Source organism: Acomys russatus, chromosome 11 (assembly GCF_903995435.1).
Source record: "Acomys russatus chromosome 11, mAcoRus1.1, whole genome shotgun sequence".
Lineage (NCBI taxonomy): Eukaryota > Metazoa > Chordata > Mammalia > Rodentia > Muridae > Acomys > Acomys russatus.
In genome coordinates this window covers 28,038,072-28,043,942 of record NC_067147.1, presented here as the reverse complement: position 1 = coordinate 28,043,942, position 5,871 = coordinate 28,038,072, and positions in this window count along the sequence as shown.

The window sequence follows — 5,871 nt, the reverse complement described above, 5'->3', positions numbered from 1 at the left end:
CAGGCTAACTAAGGCTATTTTAAAATATAACAGCCGTCTGTGTCTTGATTTATTGCTAGCAGATTAGAAAATACTGCTGTAATAATTATAGGCCTAATAATAAGCATTATTAGGCTATACTGGTAAAAAAAAACTGCAAGAAATATGAACTTGGTGTGGGGCCATTCCATGGGGATTTAATCTATTTCTTATATCCGCTAGGCAAAGATTACTATTGTAGCTATGGTTAGTACATTGCTATGACTCTTTTATTTCCCTTGTTCAGTTATATAATATGAACTGATTATGTTATTTTTCACACTCTCTTTTGCTGTTGTTGATGCAAAAAGAAGATACAAAACGTCTGAGACCTGACAGTGAATAGTTCCATTATTGTCCTTGGTCAGAAGCAGAGAGTGCCCCTGTCTGAAGCTTATTTCTCCTAACCTCTGCCTGGAAATTCTACTGGAGAGTGTGACTAAAACTCTGGTCCAGACACCAATCCCTTTTGATGAATAACTATGGAAATAGATATCTGAATTTTCATACAGGAAATGGGTTATATCTGTGCTGTAATTTCAGCCTATATCTTAAGTGATGTTAGGGTTCCTTTGTCAGACAGAATAATATGTTAGATCTAAAGGATATCTGGGATTAATTGGAAGCTTTTAAAACTAATAAAATTGCTTTTTACCAATTAATTCACAAATATAAGCATCATACATTTGGTTTAACAAACCTCTCAAACACTTGTCTGTTCTCAAACTCGATGCAAGTCAAGAATAGCCATTCTGAAGCTGTAGAGTTTCCTTTAGTGTACTGAGGCCCAGCGGAGCAGAACAATTTCCTCCTGGAAAGAGGAAGAATATAAATTCTATCTCTGGCTTTGGGCAGAAAACTAACTCTCCAAACTTCCTTCAAAACATAAAAATTCATTCCAAGTACAAATGAGTCTATAACTGGTTTTGTGCTATTGTTATGGGGTACCTGAAGAAAAAAACCCCAAGAGGCTTAAATAAGTTGAATGACATCCTCATTAACCACCAGTGGGACTGTCCCAAGCAGGTTAGTTGGAATTAGCCTTGACCTCAAGTTGGTTCAAAAGTTTTAAAGGCAAAAAATGTAATAGTGGTGTACACAGAAAGGTAGCTCTAGACACCTAAAGCAAGCAGTTGCTGCTCACAGAAGCAAAGATAACAGTTAAATGGCTAGGCGGTTAGCCTTTAGCCCAGGCTCACATTGTATAGGAATTTGGGGGCAGGGCCAGGGACCAGTTTACTTTAGCAATTTGTGGCAGGGCTAAGTGTTCAGAGACCAGCTTTATCAAGATAGCACTCAAAGTATTCTTAGGACTACATTCCTGACATGGCATAACTATAGGTCAATACCCTACTGCATCCTTTGCTGGGCTGTTTTCTTTCTGTTTGTTTTGTCCAATGTTAGTTTTTATTTTATCTTGTTTTATTTTACTTTTACTCCTTAGGAGCCTGTTTCCCATCTAATGAGACACAGAAAGGAGGGAGATCCTGATGGGAATGGAGATGAGAAAGATGAGGGAGGCATAGGGGGCTGAAACCGTACGCAGGATACAGTTATAAGGAAAAATGTTTTCAATAAAAGGAAAAAGATAAGAACTTGCTTTTTAAATACACAATACTATTTTCAAAATACTTCTTAGAATATTTTCAAACTATCCCTTCTAATGAGTGAAAAATGAGATAAACTAATTATATTGGAATAAATATAATTTTGCTGTTTCCCCAGGGGGAGAGAAAAAAAAAAAGAGCAGTTAATCCAGCTAGGAATGTCAATTAACTGACCAAAAGACTGTGCTAATTCACCATAAGCTACACTAATGGGATGGAAGGAATAATTATCCCTTTAATGAGATAATGTATTTTTTCCCTAGAAATACCACTCTCGGTGAAATCACTTATAAGGCACGATAATGTGGCTTTGCTGAGGTTAACTCACTTTTCTCAATTATTCAGAAAAGCATTTTTCCTTTTCCTCCTTTCTATCTTACTCTTGATTAGTGAATCTCTGTTAAAAAAATTTACAAAGTACTTTGTTCCAACAATAGCAGTGTAGATTAAGTTCAAAACATTTTAAGGTAATTGGCTATTGAAGGTATCTTATGTATCTGTGCTCTAATAAGAAAATGGTGGCAGCAACTCTTTTGCCCATATGAGGGCTTGGATGCATGGCAACCGGGGCAGGGAGCAGATAAGGCCTATATTACCCATAAATGCCAGTCAACCTCAAATTGTGGCACAGGTCTCCACTTCTCAAATGTCAGCAAGCCTTCTAGTAAAAAAAAAAAAAAAAAAATAGATCAAGTGACTGCATTGTTGCCATGCCTCCTGGTCTCATTTTCAAATGTTCCCAAACTTTCATCCTCCACTCCTTACATTTTTTTGATGGAGTGACCCAAGCTTGTTCGTGTCACATCCCAAAATCTCAGAGAAAGGTTCACTAACATTTCAACTTTCAAAAACAGGAAAGACAGTAAAGAAAATCTCTTATCCAGTGAGCCTCACCCCTGCTCAAAAGTTCTGTGATCTCCTCCAATAAAAACTAACTAACTAAATAAAAACAGATTTCAAAAAAAAAAAAAAAAAAAGAGCATCTATAGAAGCTGGGAAGATGACTCCACCAGCAAACCGACTGCTGGACAATACAGGGATCTGAGTCTGGATGCCAGCAGCCACGTAAGAGTCTGACTGGATGGTATAAACTTAAAGTAACAGCACTGGGAGGTTAGAAATGGAAGGATTTCTGGGGCCTACTGACCATTCAACATTGCTGACCAATTGCTGAGCTTCTGGTTCAGTGAGAGACCTTGTCTCAAAACACAAGATAGAGAAGGAGAAAAATACATAATGTCAACCACTCGCCGTTAAACTCAGGTACACTTATACCTGCACACACATGTTTACAGATACACAGACATGTACCCCACAAGAAGAAGCAGAGAAGAGAGAGACAAAGAAAGAGGGATTGAATATCATTCAGCTCTCTCCTCAAGGAGAAGGATGTTTCTTACAAAAAGTATCTTTAATCTAGAACACTAGCTTAGAAAAGTTCCATAGCTGGGGACCAGGAGCTGTGGAGGATAACTTTACACCTTGCTGACTGTAGTTGTCCTACCTTCTTTTGCCCTTTGGGTAACTTCAGGAAAATAACATTGAATGTGTGTGTCATTATAATAAAATTTAAAATATGTCTGTAGATGGCTTCTGCTCCTCAATTGAATTTATGCGAATGCTTAGCTTTCACTCAGAATGGTGGCTTGAGTGTCTCTTCATGCAGAAATTCGCAATTGATGGTAGCCGCTGGATTCCAATTAAGACGAGGATACATTAATATTGCAGTTTATCATCAGAAGTGATGAGCAGATTTAAAATGTGGTAGAGGAGCTGAGCAGTGAGAGGAAAGGGAAAGTGTTCTGTACCAGTCAAATTGATGTTAGGGAGGGTTCTGACATAAGGCTAAAGTACACTGATGCTATTGATGCATCACAAGCTATTCAGTCGTTAAGCTCAGAGCAATGAACTGGCAATTGAGATACAGAAGGCTTCTTTAATTAGAGGTCCATGGAGCAGAGGTTGGCATTGGATCAGGTTGTCAGGGTGAAAGACACAGGGAGGCTACATTATTTTGAATATTTATGTTGTGGGTAAAGCACACAGTTCCCCATTGTTAGCTGTGCTTAGTACTACACAGCAAAAATAATGACAGGGAGATATTTTCAACTGAAGAACATAATTTTTGCTAAAGTAACCATGTTTTAACTTATTATGTCTCTTCCATTGAATCTACCGATCTTCATTAAAAATAAAAATTCAAAGCAGATGTTTTGATATTATCTTTACTAATTCTCCATTCTAGTGCAAACTACCTCAAGAAAAGAGGTTTACCATTTATTATTTTAAGGGCAAACACATATAGTTATTACAAACTTGATCTATATCATTTTCTTATGTATATCACTGCAACTTTAAGCAAAGGTATACTGCAACTTAAGTTGTCTGACTCCGAAGGACCCTTCTGAAAGCCGTGATGCGCTTCTCAGCCTTTCAGAATAAATGCATCACGACACACATCTTCTTCAAATCCTAAATTTCTGCTGCTGAGATTCTTCTTGCACAAACTTAGCTAAAATAAGTTCTGGTTTTATTTTGGAGGCTACCATATTTCTTTTACATATGACATAATGGCCATTCACTTAACAATGTTTTTGTGTCACATAATTTCTTTTAATTGGGCACTTTGAGGAATGTGACAGAAATCTTATGTTGTAACTGAAAAATGAACCATCCTTGGAGGCCTCACAGCAAGCCACTTAGTCATCTAACAGCCACTTTTGTTGTCAGATGGACCTTTGTGCAGCCATCCTGTTTTTGTCCAAGAAAGCTTATAGTATCTCAAACCCTAGGAAGACAAGAGAGTCCAACACAGTAAGGCACTGTGAGAAGCCACATGCACATGGCTTTTATTATGAGGGATTATGATTAATTTCTTACTTTTCCCAATTTATAAATTAAGCTTCATTGAAACCATGTTTAATAAGAAATAGAGCATGTAGAGATGGCCTCTTACTCCTGGTGTTTCAATTTATGAGGTATTGATTATGTTACAGGCCTATTGCAAGAGGAAACTCTGTTCTTACGTTCAGTTTTTTGTTTTAGGATTTCTTTCTCAGGATGGGACCAGGTCAAAATTCAGGAACATCTAAACACAGGCCAGTGCTATTCATGACCCAAGGAATCATCTGACAGGTCTTGTAACACACTCCACAGATAAAGGGTGAATGCTATATTCATTGGACATAGTTAAAAAAAAAACATACAGACACATTCAGGTAAAATAAATTATTTGCATTTTTTCATTCAATATATTTTGATCATATTTCTTCTCTCTGCCACATCACCCCATATCCTTTCCACTCCCCTACCTACCCAACTTCATCTTCTTTTCTTTTTTCTCTCTAAAAAGAAAAAAAAAAAAAGAGAAAAACAACAACAAAAGCAATAATCAAAGCAGACAAATTTAAAAGAAGCAGAAAAGAAAAACAAAAATGAACAAAACTTTTGCTTTTTAAATCTACTTTTAATGAATTTGTTCTTCCTCTATACCTGCAAGTGACAGTTTGAAAGAGAAGACTTAAGAGGACACTCTCCATTGAAACACACACACACACACACACACACACACACACACACACACACACACACACACACACACACACGCACACACACACACACAAGGGTCTCAACTAGCTCAGAGTTCCAGGACTTGGAGATTGTAGAAGAAAAGCAGCTTACCCTGATCGGAGACACCTGGGTCTTACAAAAAGTGACCGCACGCTCTGCTGCAGCTTCAAAATCAGCTCCTTTAGTGAAAACAGTTAACGTTCCCATCCTTCCCCACCCCTATATCTTTATCTACAAATAGCCAGCTTAAAGCATATGGTCTGCATTCTCTGGAACTCTGGTCACTGTGTTGTTGGGTCCTGCACTCTGATCACAGTGTAGCTGGAGCTGTCTGCTAACTAAAGCCAGCTCTACCTGTCCAGGTTATTTATTTCTTCCTACAAATTTAGCTCTTCCAGGTCTCCCATGACTCGTGCCTTTGAACCCTTGGTTTCCTGCGGATGTTGCTGTTGGAGAGTTTATGAAATCCCAGGGAGACAGAACCTTGCTAGAAGTACATCACTGGGCGTGAGCTTTGATAGTTCCTAGCTTTACTCTACTTTCCATTCTCTCTCTCTTTCCTTCCCGTGTGTGGATGAAACATGATATGCTTCCTTGATGCCATGCTGACATCATATCACCGTTTCTAAGCTTTGCCCATGAGTGTGGACTCTACCTCAGTCTGGAACCATAAATC